The following is a 26134-nucleotide window of genomic DNA, read 5'->3' on the forward strand; positions in this document are numbered from 1 at the left end:
ATTAAAATAGATAACAGATTGATTTTTTTGCAACTTGTTCCAAAGATATCATTTAAAAATATACAGACAAAAATGATCAGTAAAGTCAGTAAAGTGTTACCATTTTGATGCATATTGATTTTTTATAATTTGGATTTGACTGACTTTACTGATAATTTTTGTATATATGTAATATATTATATATATATATATATATATATATATATATATATCGCACAATAACGAAAGTACATCCAGGCTTCCTTCGACGGAATACCTGAAGAACCAGACTCACTGAAGATATAGAGGCGTGAATCTTGATAGTCTTTAGTAGTACTTAGTTTAATCTAGTCTTCTTGTCCTGTCTATCCTTTTTATGGATTTGTCATCTTCAGTGCTGGATTTGCACTTCAAAACTAAAAAGGAATGATGTATTGCGTTTGACATACAAACCCAGCGAGAATAAACAGACCGGGATGATCGGTAACGATCAAATTACAAGTGAACCACCCACTAAAACACTCAGAGAAATCTCACTATCTATTCCAGAAGTAAAACCTACTTCAATTAAAGGACATAAACAGGGAGAGACTCTGACCCATGCCATCTGTGTAAGTTTTGTACCTAACACGACTCTTGCCAAGCAACACACATTTTTTAAGCACCCTTTTTAGGGGGCATCGGTGGCCGCAAGGTTTAAGGATTTGACACGGCGCTCATCACTGTAAGGTGAAGGTCCCGGGTTCGAACAGCGGCCTGCGTTCGAACCCGACGTACTTACAAATGGGCTTTTTTTCAAAAACACCGGCACCCTGAGGGTTTATATGACTTCTGCTGTTGCGAACCCTCGTAAAAAAAACACCCTTTTTTGAGCAAATTAGTATAAAATGTTTTGCGTTTTTCCCTATAATAAAATAGTTTGATATCTCTAGGTTTTAGGTAATAGGACATATAAAAAATGGCATGTTTTAATATCAAAGGTTCCCTCAAAATCGCCCGAAATTGGATCCAAAATGTGCAAATATTTAGAAAATAATTTTAATTATATTATAATTTAAACTTCGAGCATCTATTATTCTTTCATGCTTTCCTAGTCATTCTGAAATAGCTTCAACCAGTGACAGCAGGTTTAAATTGATCACCTCTTATCTGGTAGTACTTATTGTTCGAACAATGAGAGACCGGTTTGGTTGTGCTACCATAAACTAGATTTGACTGATTATAGATTCAAGTTCTTTTACCTCATGCGAACGTTGCCCCAGTCATTCTAAACGTACATTAACCATTGATTGAGGTTTTGGGCAATTTATACGTGTATTGTCGACGTTGGAGTACAGTTATGTAGAACAGAATGTTAGACAATCGAACATACAATTAGTTCAATGCACTTCAGCTATTATGCACTATTATAGACCAGGCTATTTTTAATCTTAAGTGTTGTCAGATGTTTTTCAACATCAGGCACCGCGTACTATCGCTGTTGATGTGTTCTCAAACGCAAGTCATTTTATATCACGAGTTGTTTATATTTTTTTAAGTTTTCTTTCCCGCGACCGTGAACAGCAAGTTGAAGGAACTTATTGACTTTATAAGTTTATTTGATTTATCACTAATTTTTGTTCAATTTATGGATGATGTAATACAACATCTATATCTTAGATTTAGTTTTTGTGTATGAATGGATAATTCTCATAATCTAGTTGTAATTATTTGTTGGTTTTTCATCAGAGTACAAAGGTTCCGACGACTTCACCCACTTTGACTGACTTTTTTCCCTTAAATTGTTGACTCTAGGTATTCCTCGCCTCCACGTATAAAAGGCAGCGTCCCCCGTTGGCCCGAACCATAAAATCTCTTTTATAAATATTTACGAGACGAAACCATATAAGCCCGGTAATAACTCGGTTTATTTCCTGCCTTGTTTATTTACCGGGGTCGCGTCAGAGTTTCACTCATAGGTTTGTTATCGGCGTTGTTTGGCACTTGTCAGCCTCACGACACATGCTCCCCTTACATCTGGCCACTGTAAACACTCTCCACCTCTTCTCGGGGCGAAACCATTTTTTTCCCGGACAGAAATGCCTATCTGTCACCGTGGTCAACACGTGGCGAGTTACATCACTCCTGACATTTCACGATCGCTTTCCATGTAATAGAAGACAAGGAGGACAAGTATAATAAAATTTTAATTCTTCCAAAAGTAGGTTTTTACAATACAGAGAACAATAAATCGCTATTAGGATAGTTTCAATAGCACGATTAAAACCAAATCATCCATGTTTGCTAGTAATACCAGACCGTATTAAATCCAGCAAGACTGAGTAGAGCAGTGGTTGCGAGGGTATTGACTGAACTGAAAAAAAACATCCAATTCGCTACTAATCAAAGAGACAGAACCACAATACAAAACTATTCTCCAGGCTGGGAGTCATGAGATTCATTACTACTGGCTATCTCTTCAACTAGAGAAACAATTAAAAAAATGCCTAAAGTTCTAAAACTGTAGGTTTCCAGCGTGTAGTAGAGCCCATACAAAACCCTCCCTTGGTTAAGCAGCCTCCTTGACAAGTTGTGAATTATTTATCCAAATTCTTTTCTTCTGTTTTGCTATTTCTGCGTGGTAAGTCTAATTAGACAAAATTTAGGAAAAATTATGGATTTTTGGTTCATCTTAAACTAAATTTTTTATTCTTGCTAATATAATATGTTATTGTATATTCCAGAACCGATTTTTAAGTTTGGGTAAGAACGCTCCGTCCTAAAGGATTTATCCGTTTTATTCCTGAAGTTTATTTATAGTTCGAAATCTAAGCTTTACTTAAATTTTAAATTTTTTGATAGTGTTCATCCTAATTTTGTGGAACTCATAATAAGTTCACGATTTTAGGTGATGTTTTTACAGATGAAAAATTAATATTACATTTTAAAAAACCTAAACTTATATACATTTTTTGGAAGTTATGCACCATGTCAAAATTTTATGTATTTTTTCTCCAATCAAGAACAAACGGCGATCGATTTTGAATTTTTAGCCGGATGAACATTGCATTCACTAGTTTCGTCGTCCGCTTGACCAATTAATATCTTTCAATTAATTAAGGTTTTTAGTTGAGATAAAAAATATGTCACAAAGGATGGAAAATTCAAAAGGTGTGGTTGAGATGAGAAGTTAGTGTCCGAGTGGATCGAGGTCACGATAGCTCAAGTGGTAGAGCAGCCGAAAATCGTAACACTGACTTTTATCTCAACTAAAAACCTTAATTAATTGAAAGATTGTGTATTGCATAAATTTTTATATGCATATATTAATATTTTATATGGTTTTTGAAATGATATACCATGTTCTAATTGCGATATTTTCACTAAATAAATAGGCGCTGATGATGATATAATCGTCGAAAGCTCGGGACAAACTTAAAGAAATGTCGTTTCTCTTGTGACCTCACCGAAGATCTATTCGTGTTGTTCAACAAACAGGTCGATACATCATCTCATCATTAAAAAAATAATGTTTATTTTATTTTTTATTTATTTTTGCTTTATTTATTTATTTATATTTTATATATTTTTATCTATTTATAAATTAATGTTTTTAAATAAAAATAATTACTATTGTAAAAAATTGTTATGTTTGTTATTTATTTTAATACCAATTAATGGCATAAAAAAAATCTGTAATCTTATCATGGTCAGTGTTTCGACCCCTTGCACAAGTGGCAGCTGAATGTTGTCACGGGTCATAATATCGATCACGAAAAACTTTTGGTCAAACAATTTTTTCGTTTATATAACTGTTTTTTCATTACTGAAATGGTTTTAAGGCACATAATATTTAAAAAATATTTTTAATTTAAAAATAGTGTTGCTCCAAATACTGGCAGTTATTGCTAGTTTTGGAAAAATAGCGAAACGAGTGTGAAAGAACAATTGATGACAGGTAAATATCATTGATTGGATAGGATCAAATTATTTACCACAGTACTTCGCCAAAACCTCCAGTTAACCAATTTTAGTTTTTGTGCTTGTTACCAAATCCATTACAGTTCGTGGTCCGATTGACCAATTAACATAATAACAATTAAGTAATATTTATGAAAGGTATTGGTTGAGATAAAAAAAGTAGCAAAAAGGAGGGAAAATTCGAGAGGTGAGGTTGAGATGGGAAGTTGGTGTCTGAGTGGATCGAGGTCACGATAGCTCAAGTGGTAGAGCAGCGGTGTCTTTAGCCAAAGGTCGTAGGTTCGAATCCCGCTCGTGACACTGACTTTTTTATGTCAACCAATATCTTTCGTAAATATTAATTAATTGAAACTTGTTACCAAAGTTAATTAACCCACTCAACGAAAAACTAGTTTGATGTTGGGCTTCGGTACCTTAGCCAAGAACAACTGGATGGAACTTCCTACAGTTCAGTCTATGATGTCTGGTCAGGCTTTAATAATACTGGTTTTAATAATTTCACTAAATACTAGTTTAGCTAAAGGGCAAACGAGTGAGACCCAACAATCAAAATCAGGCTGACTTGGATTATTTAACAGGAGCTATTTATCATCACCCGTACAATTTAATTTGGTTTGATTTCATGGTCACGTAGTTACCGAATAATCTAATTCCCAACCAATATCAGTTTGACATGGTGTTTCTTTCACTTAAACAAGTAGCCAATTGGATGGCATTTAGTTCATTACAGGAAATACTGTGTCAATCACTAGTCTACTCATTTTCGATGATTTTAAAAATATACTGTTATTAAGCGTTTGTTAAAACAACAAAACAATCATAATAAAATAATCAAGCATACAAGATGGTTTGACATGGCCAACCTAATGATTTATCACCCATGGTCGAAAACCTTTTACCATCTTTACGCTTTCACGGTAACATCGCTAGGACATTTTTGCCGGATGGTATTTTTCCAAACCTTCCACTAGGTAGCGAAACGTACTGGTCTGTTCTTCTGGTGATTATTTCCGCGCAAACATTTTTGGTCGATTTATCATCCAGTGTCCTAAAATAGGTTACGGTTCTTTGAGCTTTTCAGGGAACTTGTGTAAATGACAAAGCTATAAAATCGAACAGTGCTCTAAGCTCGGCGTGAATTGTGCGATTTGAACATACGATAGCTTCATCATGATTCGTGACAAATCTAGGTCTGTCTGAACTTCATTGGTTTAGTCATGAGTGTTTCGTTATTGTTCAATTTTGCACAAATGAGATCCGTTGGACGATATTAAAACAAGTAAGACTGATAAGATCAGAATGACCTTATAGTACATTGTCCGTACTAGAGGAAACCCCATCCGGTATGGTAGATTTCATGGAGAATGACTTCGATTCGTTGAGGAAACTTCCAGAGATTGAACAGAAAAATTAAAACTAGTTTTCTAGGCCAAGTTGTACAGTTATAATACTAATATAGAGACCGTTACAAACACTGTGTGAATTGTGCTAGGTGATAAACCGATAGCTTGAGCATGTCAACTCATTTAGGCCTTCCTGTTCTAAAATTTTTAGACTGAGTCATTTTTCAATTTAATAAAATTGGATCTTTATGACAAAATAAAACACAGACGAGGCGCTGAATTTACCAAAAGACAGTGACAAAAAGAGAGGAGCGTGCTCTGAGACGTTCAAGTCACGTGCATTTTTTTCAGTGAATAAAATAGTGATATTTTGTAACGTCTCAATTGTTTAGTTTCATTTATTATATTTTTTTGTGTCTGATTTTTCGGGCCAAACGGAGGTTTGTCGAACACGATTTCCGCCCATCCGTTTGCGTTCTGTAATGGTCAGAGCGTACAAAACCGGTTTTACAGCCTTGGACTTGACGTCTACCAAGCAATCCCGTTTCTTAAAAGAAACAATCCTAGAGAAATGTGAAAAATCCGTGATGATTCTGCTACTGCTGAGATTTCGTCCGTAGGAGGCCGGTTTCGCAACGGTGACCGGCATTGTTCGGGTCACGAGTGTCTCCGGGTGTTGCAAGACACATGTTGCAATGTTGCAAGTGCGCGTGGGTGACTGTAATAATCCCTCGAGGAGGGACGGGATCACACTCCGCTGACAATTACCCAAAGAACACGTAATCGGCCAGGAGGAGGGCAATCACAACGGACATGTCCCGATCGTCATACGCTTTTACTCTTTTTTACGCCTCCAGTGCTCCTCACGGAGTTTCAGCCTCCAATCATGAATATTGATTGTTTACCTTACACGACTCGTAACGATTTACCGAATCCTTTTTTTATATACTTCGTGCCTTGAAAGAGAATTTTCTTGCCTTTTCAACTCTATTATTTATAGAGGGGTAACGAGGTGTCGAAGATGGTTAAATCAATTTGAGCCCCTCTAAAATGTAAATCGTGTAAAGCTATCTCGATAAATTCCAGGTGTCCATTCTATTGCCTTCTGCTTTTACTTTACAAGCCTCCTGTCAGCCACTCTACTCACGTTTTTACATACATTAGTGATATTATTTTTTTTACACTCTAGATTTCAGAATTTATCTTGTATGTGGTCTTTGAATTAATAGATTGGTTACCTCAAAGCAATAATTAGCGCGGTTTTAAATCAAATACTTAACAATATTGCTATTGGTAGCCAAAGTAATTGATTCATTAATTAAAAATTACTTTCTTAATCTTTGTTAAAGACATTTCTTAAAAACCAAAAGTTTTTCTTGAGAATAAAAATAACTATGAGAAAATAGTTTATAAATTGAAGAACAAAAAGAAGAAATGTCAAACATTGTATATTATATATACATATAAAGATTATCCAAACCAAACAGCACCTACTAGAAAGGGATAGGGCACATAAATATGATTAGAACAGGTACAGGTTTATCCAAATATGAGCTTGAAAAGAAACATGGTATTGATTTTAATATGGAGAAGATCATAGACATTGAAAGCATACCTGGTCAAAGATTATTGGAAGAGTGCAAAAGAGAGAAAGAGTTTGTGAAAAGAGCGACAATTCTAGCAATTTAAAAACTGATTGCAATAAACTAAGTGCAATTTACAGTAATGTATTAAAAAATTAAGGTCTCTCTTGTGATTGTTTAAATATTACATATTCAATCGCTAATTTATATATTTTTAGAAACATTGTTTATATAAATTATTTATTTAGGTTATTGCTAATTTAATTGTATTTATTTATTATTATTCTTTACATTTATTACACTGTCTAGGTTTAAACACATTCATGTCATATCAACTAGAGTTGATTTAATTGGAAATTCTTTGGCTGTTTGGGGCTAGGTTGGTATTTATCTTGATACATAAACAATACCATTTTAACCTGAAGATTCACATTTGAAAGGTGTGGAGAGGTTTTTATAAAAAAATTTAAATTTTTGACTGGTAATGTTTCTTACGCTGTTATTTTTATTTATAACTACCTGCATGTAAGTTTAACGTAAATATTATCTCTATGTTATAAACTCAGATCAATTTTTATAAGAAATTGAAAAAACAAAAAAATTCGTTTTTATGTTGTTGTAGAACCCTGAGGAAGATCGAATATAGATCCGAAAGCTTGGCATATGTATAATAAAGTGTAGTAATTCGAAGACCACATACCAGATAAATTCTCAAACCCAGAGTGTATCAAAGTTGGCCGATAAGACAATACATCATTATTTTTTTAGAAATCTTTCTAAGCGCTAAACAAAAAAAGTTTAGCCGACGTTATTGGTGGTCAGGCACTATTAATTATTGCAATTTTAAATATTTTTACGATTATAAATTTACGAAATGCACTAAATTAAATTAATTGCTGTCGGTATCTTATAAAGTTAGTTGATAGAGCGATTTGAATATTTATTCATTAATCTTTTCATTTCTGTTCAATGGACTGACATATAATACTGATTTGTAGCTATCTATCTTTGGATGTATTTTCGTATTGTGTAACTAGCTATATTGATGAAATAATAGGTTCCCCTCTCTCTCTCACCCGCTCTCTTTCTTCTCTCCTTTTTCTTTTTTTTACTTTCAGTCTGTNTCTCTCTCTCTCTCTCTCTCTCTCTCTCTCTCTCTCTTTCTCTCTCTCTCTCACTCTCACTCTCTGTCTGTCTGTCAGTCTGTTTGTCTGTCTGTCTGTCTGTCTCTCTCTCTCTCTCTCTCTCACTCTCTCTCTCTTTCTCTCTAGTACTTTATTACTATTCACACTCTATATACCTATATCAATCAAATTTTGGGGCTATTGTAAAAAATTGTAGATTGCTCTATTAGTTCACGTTAATCAGTGAATCGTACTCTTTCCTCTCTGGTTTTCTCTGATTTAGCATGATTTCGAAACGATTGTCACAGTAAAGTGTCATGGTTGTCTAGCGACGAAATTGAGGATTTGTTACGTATTAATTTGCCATTACTCTTGACTATTAACTACTTCAATTGATACCCGGTCAAATTTTTAAATTGAGTTAAGAAGCTGGGCTTATAGTGTTAAACAGGATTTTAAGGGTAAAAATTACAATACAGATAGTAGACATATGACCTATGATAAGGAAGAAAAATTGGAGATAATTGCATCTGTATACCGACTAAGAGGACTGTTTATGGCCGTTATTTCTGATTCATTCTAGGGTTTTTAGATACAGTAAATAGCTCAACAAGTAGTCGAATAATTTTTATGGTGTATCCGCAGAGTATATTTCCTAGAGGCTCTGGCAATGGTTAGGGGGCTGTTGGACATGTGATGCCTATCTTTTCAAAGCAAAAAGAGGATCTCGGCCTGATGGCCTGAAGGAGTGGGACGGGGGTCAGAAAAAAAACTCGGGTCGGGCAGACAGCGCGTCGCCTGGCTCAGGTGTGCTCCAAGGTGGAAGGAGAATCGGTAGGCTCAGGTTAACAACCTCGAGGGGCTTCGAATCCCTGGATAATCCTCTTGGAACAGAGCATCCACAAATGGGTGACAGAATAGAAAAACTATGCAAGTAAAAGAGGCCATTTTTAAAAATAACGAAGTCAAGATTGTAAATTATGTGAAAAACCGGTCATTTGCAATAAAGCTATTATCATCCACAATCCTATATGACAAATGTACAGAAGCTTAAGAACTTCATGTTGCAAAAATTAACCTAATGCAACTATGGTTCAAAGTACACTACAGACAACCGGTAACATGAAAAAATTTAAGTACAGAAAAACTCACTCATTTATACTGTGTATTAAACAATAACACTTATACATTACGTATCGAAATGCTTAAGCTGGAAAATGAACAATTATACTGAAATCTGTTATAGGAAGCAACAGAAAGTGTTTCTTTGTTTTTCCGATTAATCCGGTAATATAGTTGTGCGTTTCCTTTTGAATTACATTCTAATTAGCTAGCTACCATAGATTCAGATTTATGGCTATCTATCAACTAACAAATAATTTTCCATCCTAATTACAATAAACGTACTTCCTTATATGAACTAAAGATGGACCTACTTTTCTACCGATTGTGCTACAAAAGGGCCCTACTTGCCTGCTTGACTATCATGGTTTCAGTCTTACCTTGCTTCGAATATATTACCTTATTCGTCTGTCTGTGTCTCTCTTTATCTTACTAATAAACTTGCAGACTTTGAATTTAATAAACAATTCAAAGACAAAAAAAGCTCTAAAATTAATGGGATTTTAGGTTTTAAGTATCTCTCTCTCTTTTCCTCTCGCGCACTCTCTCTCTCCCTCTCTCTCCCTCTCTCTCTATCTCTATTTCTATCTTTACCTCCATGTCTATCTACCTTACGTATTTATAGCTAGAGGTAGATATACATTAAAAACTACATATTAATCCATTTATGTTAGGTAATCTAATTGACCATATTAATTATTTCAATTAACTATTCTTTTTATGTAAGGTCTTGGTTAAGATAAAAAAGTAAGTGTAACAAGAGAGATACGAGCACTCGGCTAGGGTCCGAAGGTCGTGGGTTCGAATCCCACACACACTGACTTTTTCGTATCAACCAAGACCTTTGAAATTAAAAACTACGTTGTTTGCATGAAGTAAGGACATGCTGAACACTTAAAAAATAATATTGTTTCATTGTTTCTATGTCTTCTTTCTGTTTCAGCATCTCTCCCTCTCTCTCTCTCCTAATAAGTGAGAAACTATTTTCTGTTTTTGCGTCCTTTCATTTTCTTGTGTTACGTATTTCTTTAAAACTCATCATAAAAACATTGCATAAAAAAAATACAATTCTACTGTCTCAGTCCTGCTATGTTTTTCTGTTATTTTCTTCCAAATAGCAAGGAAGTCTGGAATATAATTTTTATTTACTACAAACAAAATTTTTAAATAAACAGGAAAAAACTATTTTTGTTTAGAGTATAAGAAAAAATTATAAATGTATTATCATCACATTATATTGTAATTTATGTATTAAAGACCTTGAAAGTAAATAATATTTGTAATTTGTTGATAACCTTCTCTTTCACTCTCTCTGTCTCTCTCTCTCCCTCTCTCTCACTCTCTCTCTCTCTCTCTCTCTCTCTCTCTCTCTCTCTCACCTCTCTTTCTCTCGCTGAAACTCTAACTCTCTTTCTCTCTGCAATGACAAATTCCAATATAAATTTATAAAACAGTAGCAATGCTAGTTTACAGAAGGCTCAGGAACGGCTACAGAAAATAGTATTCATATTAGTTCACTAAATAGAGTAGCGGCGTATCAAGCCGAAGGTCGTGGGTTCGAATCCTGCTCGTGACACTGACTTTTTTATCTCAACTAAAAACCATACTTAATTGAAATCCATATTAGTGTTATTATTTTTATTTCTTGTTTACAGGGTGAAAAGCGATAATTTTTTCAACCCCTTAAGCATAGAATTACAACAGTAAAACTCAATACTGCTCCGCTATATAATAAAATATAAAAAAATACATATCACAATGCTAGAAGTACAAATCGATAGGTAACTATCGGAGGGCTATCGTTTTGTGTGTCATGGGTTTTTCTTATATCATCATCAACATAATTAATAAATATGTATATGTAAATATTCGTATGGCCAAGATTCGCTTTTGATGCCGGTAGCGAATCCTTTGAAAGATGATTTAAAATTAACATTGTGTTTTATTTGGGTAGCTGGGTAGTAGTATGTACATGAAAATTAATAATGTTAAATTAAACAAATCAAAAAGTCATAATCCCTCATCCTCATGCTTTCTCTCTCTCTCTCTCTCTCTCTCTCTGTATCAATCAGCTTATGTGAGAGAGTGAGTTGTCTTTTTAAGTGTTTATGCTAACTAAGTCCTAAAATAAAAGAGTAAATACTAACAAAAAAATTACATACACTCGTATATAAATGAAAAGTGAAAGTCGTGTGAAAGAAGCTATTGATGCGAAACAATGAAAGTAAGGATATACCTGCATGAATATAAAGGAAGGCTTGCCTGCCTGTAACTTTTCTACCTCTTGTTTTCTTTGACCAACAGGTAAAGTGTTTCAGTAGAAAGATTATTCAGAAAGCGTCAGATGCGGTCTGGTGAGATGTAGGTTTCAGAAAACATTTTCTTTATCGTGCTAACGTTTAGATCTTTATTGAGATCATCTTCAGGGCCTGGGATTTACCAACATTGTTCAAATTTAACAAAAACATGTAGGAATTGGAAAAAAATGAATTTATACAATGCAAAAAAAATTTTTAAATATTCAATGAAAGTATTTCAGTAGAAGGAATTTATAGGGTAGTGATATGTTTTAACAGATCCCAAGTTTTATTACATGAAAATTGAGATATATTAATTTTATATTATTTGTGATAAAAATTAATTCGTTTTATTGCTGTTTTTAATTAAGCCTAATATTGTTTACAAGGAGTTATTGTTGACAAAAATGGAAATTCTCATGAATAGCATACGAAAATTTATATGATTTTGTCAATACTTTAATATATTTTCTTTGTTTATTTTTACATAGATATAATGTGAATGACCAGAGTTTAAAAATTTTTTTGTTAGCGATACTTTATTAAGAATTTTTGAAGAATATTCTATCATTATCAGGCACTACTTGCGATTAATTTTGTACATGTTATCTTCATTTGTTTCTATTTATTGCCTAATCATTTCTTCAATTTGATTTGATTATCTCGACAAGATAATAGGATTATGATCAAACTGATTGTACAAGACTGCTGTGTTCATTTCTCTTTGTCCTCCAAGCCTTGTTCGTGTTTCATTTGATCCCGAACATGATAGGTAAACAGAGGGTCATAATTAGTGCAGGGTATTAGTAATTAAAGGGCTTTTTCTCATAAATCGATTGAGGAAAAACAAGGAGCATCCCAATGGGACAATATGGCCATTGTCTCCTTAGATCTAGTTTCGATTTTTTTAGTTTTTTTTTCAAACGTTGGCCATGATTGTCTTTCAAGTGGGAACAATGGCCCGCCGGGTACTGTCATTTAGCAGGATTACGGACCGTAGGTGTGTAGATGTCTATCAGTACACGTGCGCGTGACGTCAAGGAACACGTGTGGAGAGGCCAAGGACGCTTTTACACACGATCCCCCACCGTTACAACCGCAGCCACTACCTCAGACGGGCGCACTATTCCATGCTATAACCCACGGGCTTTCGTCTTCCGGGTACACGAGTACGTGTAAACGACTGGAACGGTTTTGCGGTGGGTTGCAGTATTAATTTATACCGACAGGAAGTAAACTGACTTTTCATCAAGGTAAAAGTCGTACTCGTTAGTTCCATTGGACTTAATCCTGATGTGCCTTCTGTGTCATCAAGCCTACCATCATGTTCACAGATCTATTAAAAATGACAAACATTTACGAGAACAGTTGAAAAAGCCTTTTCCTTTGGGTACAATGAGAGACTGGAATGATTTTTCGATGGGGTGTAATTGACCTCATCTTAACAGGCTGTAAAATGAAATTTCAAGAAAGGAAAACGCATATATTGTTACATTTATTGTAACTCATTATTCCGATGTGTCTACTATTCCGTTCATAACCTTTTCATCACATTCATAGATCTATTAAAAATAACAAAAACAAACCGTGAGCGCAGAAAACGTCTTCTTCTTCCAACGATTTATGTTGAATGGTAGTAGAAATCCATCTCAACATGTTTTTCATCAAGGGAAAAGTTGGGCATTGATGTATTGTACCTGATCATCCTGGTGTGACTCCTATAGCTACATGTTCAATTAACATTCAACAATAAAAATAATAACAGTTAAAAAATACGGACTAGAAAGAAGAAGGAAAATTGTTTATTCAGAAACTTCAACTCTGGACGAAATCTGCTGAAGTTCAACTGAAAAATGAAACTTCTTTCAAATAAATAATTAATCAAATAATTAGTAGCATGCTGTACAATCCATGAAATCAAATAAACGGGTCAACAAAAATTAGGGATATTCGTAATATACTATTAAAAATGTATATATTTTTTATACACATTTAAAATGGCACAATTACCCAGAAAACAAACACTTTGAGCCCCGAAGATGATCCCAATAAAGATCGAAACGTTGACACGATAAAGGAAATGTTTTTCTGAAACCTACATCACACCAGACCGCATCTCACGATTTCTGAATAAGTATCGATTAACGCAAACTAATTACCACACATATAAAAAATATATTACGTTTTTATTATGATGAACAACAAGAATTCAATGGAACCCCTGTTGAACCTGACAGGGATCTGCAATTTACATTATTACTGAGGTCATACTATTTAAAAATTCGATATTATTTAAAGTTTAGTAATTTATAATTTTATTAATGAAGTCAAAGATATTCTTACTTTTTTTCAAACTCTGATATTTCATTATTTGTTATAAGGTCTGCCTGTGTTCTTATAACTAGGAAAGCCTTGTGTTATTTATTTTTTGAAGTTGTTAAATACTAATAATTTTAACTATAAAATAAACGAAACAAAAAACATATTATATTTTACATGAAGACAAGAAAAAGGGAAATTCTAAACCATATCGAAAAAAAATCCACCAAACAAAAATAGCTTAAATATAGCTAGCTTAAATAGCTTATATAGCTTAAATGCTCTCGAGAAAAATCTTTAGTTTACATCTATTAAGGTGTTAGAACTTCACAGAGAGCAGCACTGACTTGTAGTAGAAGACTTGTTTTCAAGTTAGAGTTGGTGTAACGACGGAATTCGTTTTTAAAAACGAAACAATGTTTTTGCAGAGAATTTGGGTTGATTTTATCAAAATAAATTAATGCCTACCTCAGATAATTTAAATACATTTTATCTAGCATTTACCTGCTGAGATTAATACAAGATAGAAGGTATTATTAATTATTAATATATTTTTAGGTTGTTTTAATATGTTTAATTACATTGTGACAAAATAATATTTAATTACAGACGTATAAAAAAACAGGCCTAGTAGTAAAAACACGTTTGTTTTTTAATTAATTAAAAAACGTATATTTAAGACAACTGTTTTTAATTACTCGTTCAGTTAGGGACAAGGGAAGAAAATATTTCTAACAATGAAGGAAAAAGGTTAACAGTTAAAAGGAGTGGGTCTCTTTACGACTTTGTGCATCGCGACCAATATTGGCCTGTTGTCCCATCTCATCATTTTCTTGCGCTTTTTCATACGCTTCCGTTTGTATACTTCGACCCTAGGCGCTTACTCACCATGGAGTAGGAAATCTAACGTGCTTTGCCTACCCAACAACAAAGGATATGTTCCGCTGTTTTTTCTTCGTCGTGGTAATTTCTGCTGCTCCTACCATGCGTATGTGTTCGGAATCGGCAGTTCGGAGTCTAGCACGTCCTCAATGAAGTTTAAACCCTAGTTGAAACTTTGTTGAATTTTGTTCGAATGCTTATGCTCTGGAATACTGTCAGCCGACGGCTTATGACCTTCAAGATTTCTTCCACTTGATTTGCTTGAATTTGGTCCATTACTGTTTTCACATCTACAGGAAAAATTTCTCTAGGGTACATACTGCCTCGAACGATATTTTTTGAAAGGATTTTATCATTTTTATGTAGATAAGGCTTTGGCATCTTATTTTTGATACAACGCAAAAAATCTTTCATACAAAAGTGTGCTCTGATAACCTATAATTTACTTTTTATGATTTATTAGTTTTCCGTATTTTATACATTAAAAATAGATTTTTAAAAGCAAACATAATATATACGTCAATTTTAATAACAAGTTTACTCAAGGGCTACGTTTCGCTAAAAGAAAGTAAGGTTTGTTAAATAGGGAAAATATCATTTAGAATTAAGTACGAGTGGGCAAAGAAAACAAATCAATGTTTGTCTTGAATTTTCAATTATATTTTAAAAACCTGTCAATGAACCTATTTATAAAAAGTTTTGGAATCTTTCAGATGTTTTTCAGTCTATCAAAGAGTAATAATTTTTGGAACATATTTTACGAAAGAACAAAAGGCTTTCAAATATAGAAGAACGTACCACATTTACATAAAACTCTCTACCATATATATATTTTTAAATAATAAATACATTTGTTCAAATATTTTAAACCTAAATAGCAGTAGCTATGATAGTACATTGAATATTATAATTTTGTCTTAACAATTTGGGGATAAGTTCAATTGGAAATAAAATATTCAGTACTTTCGTAGAACGTTCCTCGAATATTTCCCATACATTAGGACTTAGAAACTAAAATTGATATGAATATTTTGTACATCCTATATTGTATATAGATTTTTGTGTAAATTAATAATTATGTACTGTGTGGTGTTTAGTGACGGTTAGTCAATGATTATTCGGAGATCGTGAGATGCGATCTGGTGTGACGTAGGTTTTAAAAAACATTTTCTTTATCATGCCAACGTTTCGATCTTTATTCAGGTCATCTTCAGAGGAGTTGAGAGCACTCTCAACACGACACGCAAGAATGCACAATTACATAGAAGACAAACACTTTTAGCCCTGAAGATAATCTCAATAAAGATCGAAACGTTGGCACGATAAAGAAAATGTTTTTTAAAAACCTACGTCACTCCAGATCGCATCTCACGATCTCCGAATAATTATGTTCTCTGTTGCAAAGTCAAGCTGAATCTTTAAAGTTCAAGAAAAAAGTTTTTTTTCTGATTGACCTTATCTTTTATTGTTTTATTAAATATAATTCAACGAAAAACCTTTTCGTATGAGGTTTTAGGTTGAAATACTTTTTATTGGTGTATTAAAGCGTTAGTTTTTCGTTTTAAAAAGTTACGGCCTGAAGGGTTCTACAGCCGAAAAGGTGGCATTAAACATTTTAAGGCTTACTGTTTCTCCTTTAAGTATTAGTATGTCTAAACGCCGAATAGCCGTTTACCCAGGTCTGAGGGTTGGCTCAACGTGATCCGTCTACCTCTGAAAGCAGGATCATGAGGTCGTCCTGGGGGGGGGGAATAAGTATTTTTAGTTATATTTATCACGAACAAGTAGAATAACTTTGAGAAAATATTTGAAATTGAGGAAAACGTAGTGACGCGGATGATGTGCACAGACTGATTAAAGGATAAGGATTTCCTCCTGCGTTAGATTGCAGGTAACAAAAAGAGATTACTAAAAAGGACGTAAACGAAACGAATTAAATGCAACAAAAGTCCATTATTTCCAGCCTTGGAAAATTCAGGATTTATTGCAGGTCACAGCATACGATTAGATTTTCCTCTTAGAGCAAAAAACCTGAGAAAATAGAAAAATAATAGACCAAGATGATTTTTTTAAAATATTTTTTTACGTTGGGTAAACATCAGTTGTCATAAACGGCCGGGGGGCTTTTTTCTCATTTATTTGTGTGGGTCTAAGGGCCCACTTGAGATAACGCATCAGTGCTTTCATACTGATGACCACTGTCACTAATACGAAGAGAGATCCCTTATATCAGGTTTCAAGGCTTCGCCCAATTATAGTCTTTAGGGGCTTTATATCCACCACGAGTTTTTCTACGCGTCCCTCCCGTCGTCTCGATCTTTTGTCTACGGGTCTCTGATTTTTTTGTTTGTTCTCCCTTTGCCTTCAGATTATTTAATTCGTCGTACCCTCGGGCTATGGCCATGTATGTACGGATAAAAACCGAATAACCCGTATGGAAGGCTACTGAAAACCCTTTGGTGAGATTAATTGCAATGGATAAATTATAAAAGAAAACTCATGGTCATGTTTTGTTTATAGAAAAAGAGTCTGACTGAATCATAGCTTCTATGCTTATGAAAACATAAAATTAAGATTTGATTTCATTTCATTCAAATAATTTAATGAGATATATTTTTTCTCTTTTAGGTACAAAAACAGATGACCATAGAAAACTACAACAAAAATATAAGCAATAAGACCCATATGCAACAGATAAAGAGACTGAGAGAGAGAATGGTATAGAACTCAAAAAAGCGAATGAGAAGTGGGTCATGGGGGTGGCATTGTCGCATTATCACTAATAGGTCATATTACGAAAAAAATACACACACACACACATATATATATAAATATATTGTATGAATATATGTGTATGTAGAGAGAGAGAGAGAGATGATTATGAGGATGATGAACGTTTTATTTATCAATCACACAACATTTTGTCTCAAGCACCATTCTTACATCCAATGTGAAATACAATAGTCCAATAGTTAACTTACTTCTAATTTATTAAACATTAATTACATCAAATAACTTTATTTTAGTGGTCAATATGTTCCATCTATTTGTTTACATTGAACTTTAGTTAAATTTGCTTATTGAAATAGATATCCTAATTTACACAATAATTGAATAATCAAAAGGCAAATTACTAATAAAATAAAACAAGTGAACAAAAATAATTTTTAATTCAATGCAGTACAAATAATGAATTGTAAATCACCAATATAAATCTACAAATGAAACTTTACTCACTAAATAGTAATATAAACAAAAACCCAAAACAACAAAAAAAGTTGAACTTGAGACATCAATCATAATAACAGATAATTTTTAAGACGATTCTGGAAATCTTTGATATTTTTACATCGTTTTATGTACGTAGGGTTTCTCGAAAACGTTGTTGCACCTTTTACTAAAAATGACCTACTAAAAGTTTTTGTTTTGTGCTTAACTACACGCAGACGATAGTTTGCAAACCTAGTATCTCTATCATGAATCTGAGACATGTAATTAAATTTCACATATAGATATTTTCGTTTTTGAACTTTTAGAAGAGAGAGAGAGAGAGTGTGAGAGAACGAGGAGAGAAAAAGAGAAGTGGGAGAGGGAAGTAGAAAAGGAGCCATGCAGAGTATTAAAGAGAGAGAAAGAGTATGAACAAAGGTATACAATTTTGGTATAAACTATAATAAAATTGATTTGGTAGACGATTACGTAAGTTTATACTTCACTAATTTCATGCCAAGATATAAAAATCGACATATAAACAGAGAATCTTAGAAACGAAGAGTAAAACGATATAGAGAGAGAGAGAGAGAGAGAGAGAGAGAGAGAGAGAGAGTGGGTGGGAGAGGGAGAAAGACAGGCAGATAGACAGACAAACGAGAGACAATGACAGTGAATGAATATGAAAGGGAAATCATAACAGTCAGTAGAATGGGTGAAGAAGTCTGATAATAAACAAATAGACCGAGAGACAGAATTTGCGATTAAGTCAAAACCGAACCAACATGCACGCGCATACGCTTGCACGCACTTACACACAGCTAATTTTAAGTATATATTCCAGTGGTGTCGTTAACCACAACAAAAAATTGTAGTAATTGCAAAACACTTCTAGAAGAACGGGTTAGAACCAAGGTCCTCAACATGACGATATATGCATGCAAATCGTTATTTTTGTCTCACCAAAGTTGAATTAGAATGTAGTTGAGAAGTGCAGCAGTCAAATTTATTGTGCAAGGAACTGTCTGTCTAAGGACAAGGCTGGGAATAAAACACGTCCCAAGTGCCTACGAAGTTCCTGCTTTAACAGCCGGCCGAATTAAAGTTTAAACAGTTTGCGTTCGACGCAGTTTTGATGAGGAGCTAAATTACCACTCCGGTTTAATTGGGGCGGACCCGGAGGCGGCGGTTAAAGTTTGAGAACGGCGGAAAGTTATAAACGCGAGCACGTTTGTTTTCCGCCGACTTGCCAACTACTTGCCAATTGGTCGGACTTTTCATCAACAGACTATTTCCGAGATTGGCTCCAATCCGGCGACAAATCTGGTTAATTTCCTCCGGGTTTCATTTTTGTTTCCGCTTTTGAAAATTCAATTTGAAAATCAAGAAAGACAATAGACATATAATATACATATTAGAGAGAGAAAGATAGGGTGTGAGAGAAAAAGAGATAATGTGACTTCAGCCACCTCTGGTCAAATTATCAGCAGAAAAACTTGATGAATGGTTTTTGATTTTGACATTACGTCAAACGGAACCTTGAGAAATAAATATTTTTATGAGATTTGAATGACGCAAACGTAAATAATGGTTTAACTGTAAATAGGAATTTACACAGCAATTTATTTTATAAAATATAATTTTGTTCAATTCATGGTGCTGACTAAAATCAAAGACGCGCGAAGCTAAATTTTAACAGACTGTCGGTTGAAATGTAAAAAAATAATTTATCAGATAAAGTAAGTAAGTACTTCATCATTCTCTCTCTCTTTCTTTCTCTCTCTTTCTCACACACACTCTCTCTCTCTCTCTCTCACTTTCACATATTTTCTATATCTTACTCTTTCTCACTCACACAGTCTCCCAATGTTTATAAGATTCTCAAAATATTTCGATAAACTGGATTTTTCTTTCTGGAAAAATCATAGACGAAAGCATCATGTGCCACCTGTTACTTGTGGGATTGCCTTGGGTCAGACGGTGGTTAACGGTTAGTTATGGCTTTTCCCTGTGGTCTCGAAACATGTGTGGATACGTCCGACAAGATACCTGCCCATTTTCCAGCGGGGCAACCGGGAAACAATGTCCCTCGGGGGGCTTTGTCCGTTCTACGACAATGGGCCGGCGGACGCGCGTCGACAAATTGGCGACGTTTGTTGTAGTCGGATGCGCTTTTGTGAAGTCGAATGAAGGCTTCGAGCCCGCCCTTTGATTGGCTTTTTCAAACTGACCGTCTCCGTCTGATTGGATGTCAACAGATTGTTAACGGCGTGTCAATCTTCGTTTCCAGCTCTCCCACAAAATAAGAGATTAAATTTAGGGTCTATTTAATTAACGATTGCATTTCAGCAGCGGGCAAGAAGTTGTTCCACAGAACAATTTAAATTCACACAACTTTACATATAATTTACCGAATATACGTTTTCCGTATATTCTCCGTCGCACACTCTTTCACTCTCATTCTCTCTCATCACTCTCTCTCTCTATATCTCTCTCTCTCTCTTGTACATTCAAGTTTTTTTCCTATCGAACTAAAAATCACACTGTAAAATAATTTGTGAACTACTTCGGAGCATTTGTAATATTTGCGTAAATATAAATTACAATCCATCTGGAAAAAAAAGAAGATAATTCATAAAGAAATATGCTCGAACTCATATTTTCCGGGTCATAAACACACTCTCTTTTCCCCTCTTTCTTTCTGTGCTTGTAACTTTAATGAAGAAAAAAAATGTTAAAAGAACCACAATTTATAGCTAATCAAATTATTTTCTGTAAATTTTTTAATAATAAAAATCCAAGACGAGACAATATTATTGTACCAAGGCATAGAACAATATCTTACAGAAATTCGATTATTAGAAAAAGTACATTATTAAATAATGAGCTGCCTCTCGAAGTAAAAAAGGTAACAAAATTATGTAAATTCAAACTGACGTACAAAAATTACTTAATGCATATAAACTTTGTAAACAAAAATCCACTCTAAAAAAGTGTTATTGATTATTAAAGTTTTCTATCTTTCAGGTCTGTATTTGTCAATCATTACGATTTTATATATTGTCTTATAATTTATATATATGTATACACATATTGAATAAACTTGTATTTTTTTCTTTGGTATTTTTTAATGCTTTGTTTCCAGTTTTATTACATATTCACAAAATTATTCTTAATGATGATAATAATAAGTTTATCATTTTAGTAATAAAATTGTCATACATTTCAATTTATACAGATCAAGATTTTCCTATATAAATAACACCAACCAAAATATCATTTGTTTGGTGGTTTTTTATTTTACGTTTTGTTTTGGTTTTATTGATACGTATGTCCTACAAATGTTCAAATTTACAAAAAAATATATATAATTATATTGTCGAATTGTTAGTAAAAACAAAGCAAACAAAAAATTCTTTCTTTTCTTTATATATAATAATTGCCAAAAACATTTTAATAACCAAAGGAGTCTATCTAAGTCATAACAAAAGTACAATGAAACTATAACTCACGTTAAGTATAAGAAAGGTCTAAGAGACCTAACTTTGCGAGATTAAATAAAACCATCAATCAATCAATTTACTTTTTCTCTATCTATCCTTTATCTGTCCATAAATCTATTTACACGATTCTCAAACTATTTTCCACTCTCTCTCTCTCTCTCTATCTATCTATCTATCTATCTATCTATCTATCTATCTATCTATCTATCTATCCATCTATCTGTCTATCCATCTATCTATCTATCTATCTATCTATCTATCTATCTATCTCTCCCTCTCTCACAACTCACCTTCCTTTAAGTTTGCTTGCGTTTACTCACTGTCTCTTTTTCTCTCTATCTCTTGTACTACTCCCCCTCTCTTTCAGTTTACTATCGTTTTCTCTTTCCCAATATCTCTTCTCACTTTCTCTTTCTATCTCTCTCTCTCTCTCTCATTTTACTCTTCGTTTCTAACATTCGTTTTTTCTTTTGCCTATGTTTATATGTCGATTTTTATATCTTGGCATGAAATTAATGAAGGCTAAACTTATATAATCGTCTACACACACACACACACACACAAACACGCGCGCACACACACACACACACACACACACACACACACTTTTTTACACTACCTAATTTATACACCAGTAAATCATAATTAAATGTTAATTATTATTATTAATTTTTATGGGCATTTGAACGGCTAAGGTCATTTCACGTCATTTTACTGTAATACCAGACTTATCAGACTCATCCCTAATTTCTGTTATGCCATCAATTCTTTTTTCTTTTACAAGCTCACCTATCTTTTCAATTAATTTTACTTTATTTACCTGGTAAGGTATTTCATCAATCACTTCTAACATCCCAGGATAGGTCCGGTGCACTGGGTGCTAATTTAGAGTACCGTGTTTACTCCTGCAATAACGATGCAACGGATTCCAGTGTTTTCATGACGTAAATGTGGAAGCGGCCACTCTAAAACCTAGTACAAATCTAACATCCCAAACCTTCTATCTTAGTTTTATTAAATGTTAATATTTTTTGTATTATTTAAAACATTTTTTATCATATAAATATATGTATAATGTAATGTATTACTCACGTTAGTGAGGTCAGAAAGTCCAAACTACTCCTAAAAACCCAAGAATACTTACTTTCTTTGAGTGATTAAATAAAAGTCTCTCTCTCTCTCTCTCGCTCACTCTCTCTCTCTCTCTCTCGCTCTCTCTCTCGCTCTCCCTCTCTCGCTCTCTCTCTCTCTCTCTCTCGCTCTCTCTCTGTCCCTCTCTCACTCTTCTTCCTTTCTTTCTCTGATTCTTTCCCTCTTTTTTACTAATCTATTTTCTCTTTTATCATTCACAAATAAATTTACTCGATTGCCTAAATAAAAGAAAGACGTGAAATTTGAATTATTTGCTTATTGTATTAACAAATAAAAAAAATGAATAGAGAAAAAAGCGGTCACGTCAATAAGAAAACAATGTCGTCCAATAGTTGTAATTGTTGTCTAAATATTTAAAGTTATTCATTGCGATAGCCGAAAACTTTTTGTTCTCCCATAAATTTGACGTAATACTACCTGATTTTGAGGGGTGTACTCTAAGTAAGCAATTTGTATTAGCCCAAAAAACAAAGTTTATTTGTTATTATCTGATTTTTGTTTATAGTTAAAGTTCAAGCCCTCTAACGATTTAGTCTTGTAAATCAACCAGATATCTTCCTTTACTTCACATGGGGTAAAACAGCCCCTTTCTAAAGTGCAGGGTAACCCGACCTAGGCGTAAAAGGTATCGCGTAAACACGCTCAAATTAACCCCGTCCCGGTTGCCGTTCCTATGCTAATAACAAAACAGTCCTTGTTGTTGCAATTAATTACCACTCGGGGTCGACATAAGAAGCCCATTAGATCCAGAGCGCTCGCGACTTGAGAAAACAGCGCTCACTTCAGTAAGAAAACAATGTCGTCCGGGTGTTGTAATTGTTGTCTAAATACTGGGAGATCGTCTTTCTTGTTTGCCTTAGGCTTTCCATCACCGGGGATCAGCCTGTTCAAACATTTATCATATCGCTGTCAAAGATGAAAGCTAAATATGTATTTTTTATGGGATGAATGTATCAGCCTATCAAATACAAAAGAAAACTATCGTTCAACATTCTACAGGGTGAGTTGACAATTTTTAAACGATTGTTTGGTTTTTCTTTTTATACCATTGAAACATAATTGAACACATCAATTTTTTTTAAAAAAGGCTTCCCCTTGACAACAACCAGTTAGGCAACACGCAGCACAGCCTGGCGTTGCACCTTCCTCAGGTAGGTCGTTGATCAAACTGGATAATTTTTTAATTTTCCGTTGGAAAAACAAATTTTTTTTTGTTCGCAGAAGAACCAACCCATTTTAAAATATATAATAGAAAATATATACTTCAATTTATAAAAGAAAAGCTGTTCGGTAGATTCCGATTTTTTAATTCCGCACCATCGGGGCTAAACTATGTGGAATTTTTAAAATATATCATCTCATCTATTACGATCCGATGATTAGGTAAAAAAAGTGATAGAACAAACATAATAACCTTGAAACTCATGGACAACGAAGGTTCAATGAAGTACTAATACATATTTTCTTACATAAACATTCTCTGCTCTTTTCTTCATTAAAAAAAAAATATATATATATATATTATATATTACGATGGGTGGGCGACTAAGACCCGAGGGGTTAAATGCCTGGGTAGACTCCTACCCCATCCCTAAAATTTCCGGGACTTGGTCGGCTCACGTGACCTGCATAAATTTCTTGGACTTGTTCAGAAACCCCAAGATTTTGGACCATTTTATCTCCGGGAGTGATTTGGTGATGTCCGCCCCTTCAAAGATTTCAAATCTAGACCTAGCATACCTATCACACTCTGCGAGGTAGTACCTTGCCGTTTCTTCTTTTATTTCGCAAAAACGGCAAAAAGGGTCTGGTAGAATGTCCATTACGCAGAGATGTCTTCTCAGTGGGCAGTGGCCTGTCAGAATACCTATCAGCCTACTAATTCCCTTCCTTGAGTTAGAGAATAGCCATTTCGATTCTGTTTGTTTGATCACCTTAACAAACTCTTTCGATTGCCAGTGTCCGGGGGATAGATTCCACTCATTAAGGAATTGTTTCATACCTCAGTTTTTAATACTCTTTTCGCTGTGCTCATAGAGTGTGGTAATACCGGTTTTGGCCCGACAAATGCAGTATTCGAGCCTTCTTTGGCTAGGCTATCCGCCTCTTCATAGCCATGGTGTCCTTTATGTGCTGGTATCCAAATAGTAGTTACCTTGTTCTCAAACCTGGAAGAGATACTATAGATAAGATCTACAGTTTCCTCCACCAATCTAAAGGTTGACAAATCTATTTGTAATGACCAAAGACTAGCCTGACTGAATGTAATATAATATAACAACAATAATAATAATTTATTTAGAAATGGTGAGATGCGGTCTGGTGTGATGCAGGTTTCAGAAAAACATTTTCTTTATCGTGCCAACGTTTCGATCTTTATTGAGATCATCTTCAGGCCTGGGAAAAAATGTCTTTTCTACACCGACATCCTTCCCCACCCCTTCAAAATCCAAAGTATATAAATACAAAATAGCAAAATCTCACTGGCACTCTCGACACGACACGCAAGAATGGCACAATTCCACAGAAGACAAACACTTGAGTGAGTAGAAGTACTTTGATTGAATATAAAAAATATATTTTGCATTGTATAAATTCACTTTTCCACATCCAAAATGTAATTGTTATATGTAAACAATGTTTGTAAATCCCAGGCCCTGAGGATGATCTCAATAAAGATCGAAACGTTGGCACGATAAAGAAAATGTTTTTCTGAAACCTACATCACACCAGACCGCATCTCACGATTTCTAAATAAATATCGATTAACGGTCACCAATCACCACACAATAATAATAATATATAATAGAAATGATAAATGATGGAATGAGTGTAGTTTTCAGTTTTTTGTAAAAAGATAGTTTCTACTCACAGTAAGTTGTTTTGCAATGATCCGGATTTCGAGTCTTTTAATTAATCATCAGGTTATAGAAGTCCTTCAACCTGATGATGAGCTGAAAGGCTCGAAATCCGGATCGTTGCAAAACAACTTACTGTGAGTAGGAACTATCTTTTTAAAAAGGATAATATATAATTTCTATGAAAATATAAAAAATTTTTCCCACCCTCTAGTGAGCCTGGAGGAAGAGCGTTTATTTGTTTCCCGTTCTCTATACATTCGGGCGTATACATATATACTACAATTCATATCAGATATTTAAACTGTTGTTATTTAATTTATAATATTATGTATTTTTAAGACTGACAGCCTTTTAAATACTTTTTCAGAATGAAAACTTCGACTAAATTCAAGTGTTTTTTTTCTTTAATAAGTAAGTTTTATATAAACCCATTATGGTTAGTGTCTGATTGATCAACTTACTTCTTCCAATTAATTATTCTTTTTATGTTAGGCCTTGATTTTAATCAAAAACTTACTGTCACGAGCGGGATTCGAACCCACAAGATACGGCTCAAGACGCCGCTGCTCTAACCACTTGAGCTATCGTGACTTCAACTGCTGCTGACTTGCTGATACCAACTCCCCACTACAACCTACAACATTTCGAATTTTCCCTGCTTTTTGCCATTTTTCAAATGTCGTATAATCAGGATTCGATTCTTGGCGACTTATGAAGGGCCAGGGGGAGCTATTAGTGAAATTATACTTCGTTTTACTTGACACGAAAATTCCTATCAATCATTATTTAAAGGATAGCG

At 34.0% G+C, this 26134-nt stretch overlaps 1 long non-coding RNA gene and 1 other non-coding gene across 2 annotated transcripts in view; one reads left to right on the forward strand and one right to left on the reverse strand.

Moving 5' to 3' along the window:
• LOC112127795 overlaps positions 1–3464 on the forward strand; it is a 43146-nt gene extending 39682 nt beyond the window's left edge. Inside the window, exon 3 of the long non-coding RNA XR_002910733.1 lies at positions 3354–3464. This is a non-coding gene — a long non-coding RNA (uncharacterized LOC112127795). The remainder of the gene's footprint in view (positions 1–3353) is intronic.
• A 22388-nt stretch (positions 3465–25852) lies between these two features.
• Positions 25853–25926, reverse strand: Trnak-cuu. Its single transcript has one exon. It is a non-coding gene; the product is annotated as a tRNA-Lys (tRNA).
• Between the last annotated feature and the right edge of the window lie 208 nt (positions 25927–26134).

Source organism: Cimex lectularius, unplaced genomic scaffold (genome assembly GCF_000648675.2).
Source record: "Cimex lectularius strain Harlan isolate CLEC.00 unplaced genomic scaffold, Clec_2.1 scaffold121, whole genome shotgun sequence".
In the NCBI taxonomy this organism is placed as follows: Eukaryota; Metazoa; Arthropoda; class Insecta; order Hemiptera; family Cimicidae; genus Cimex; species Cimex lectularius.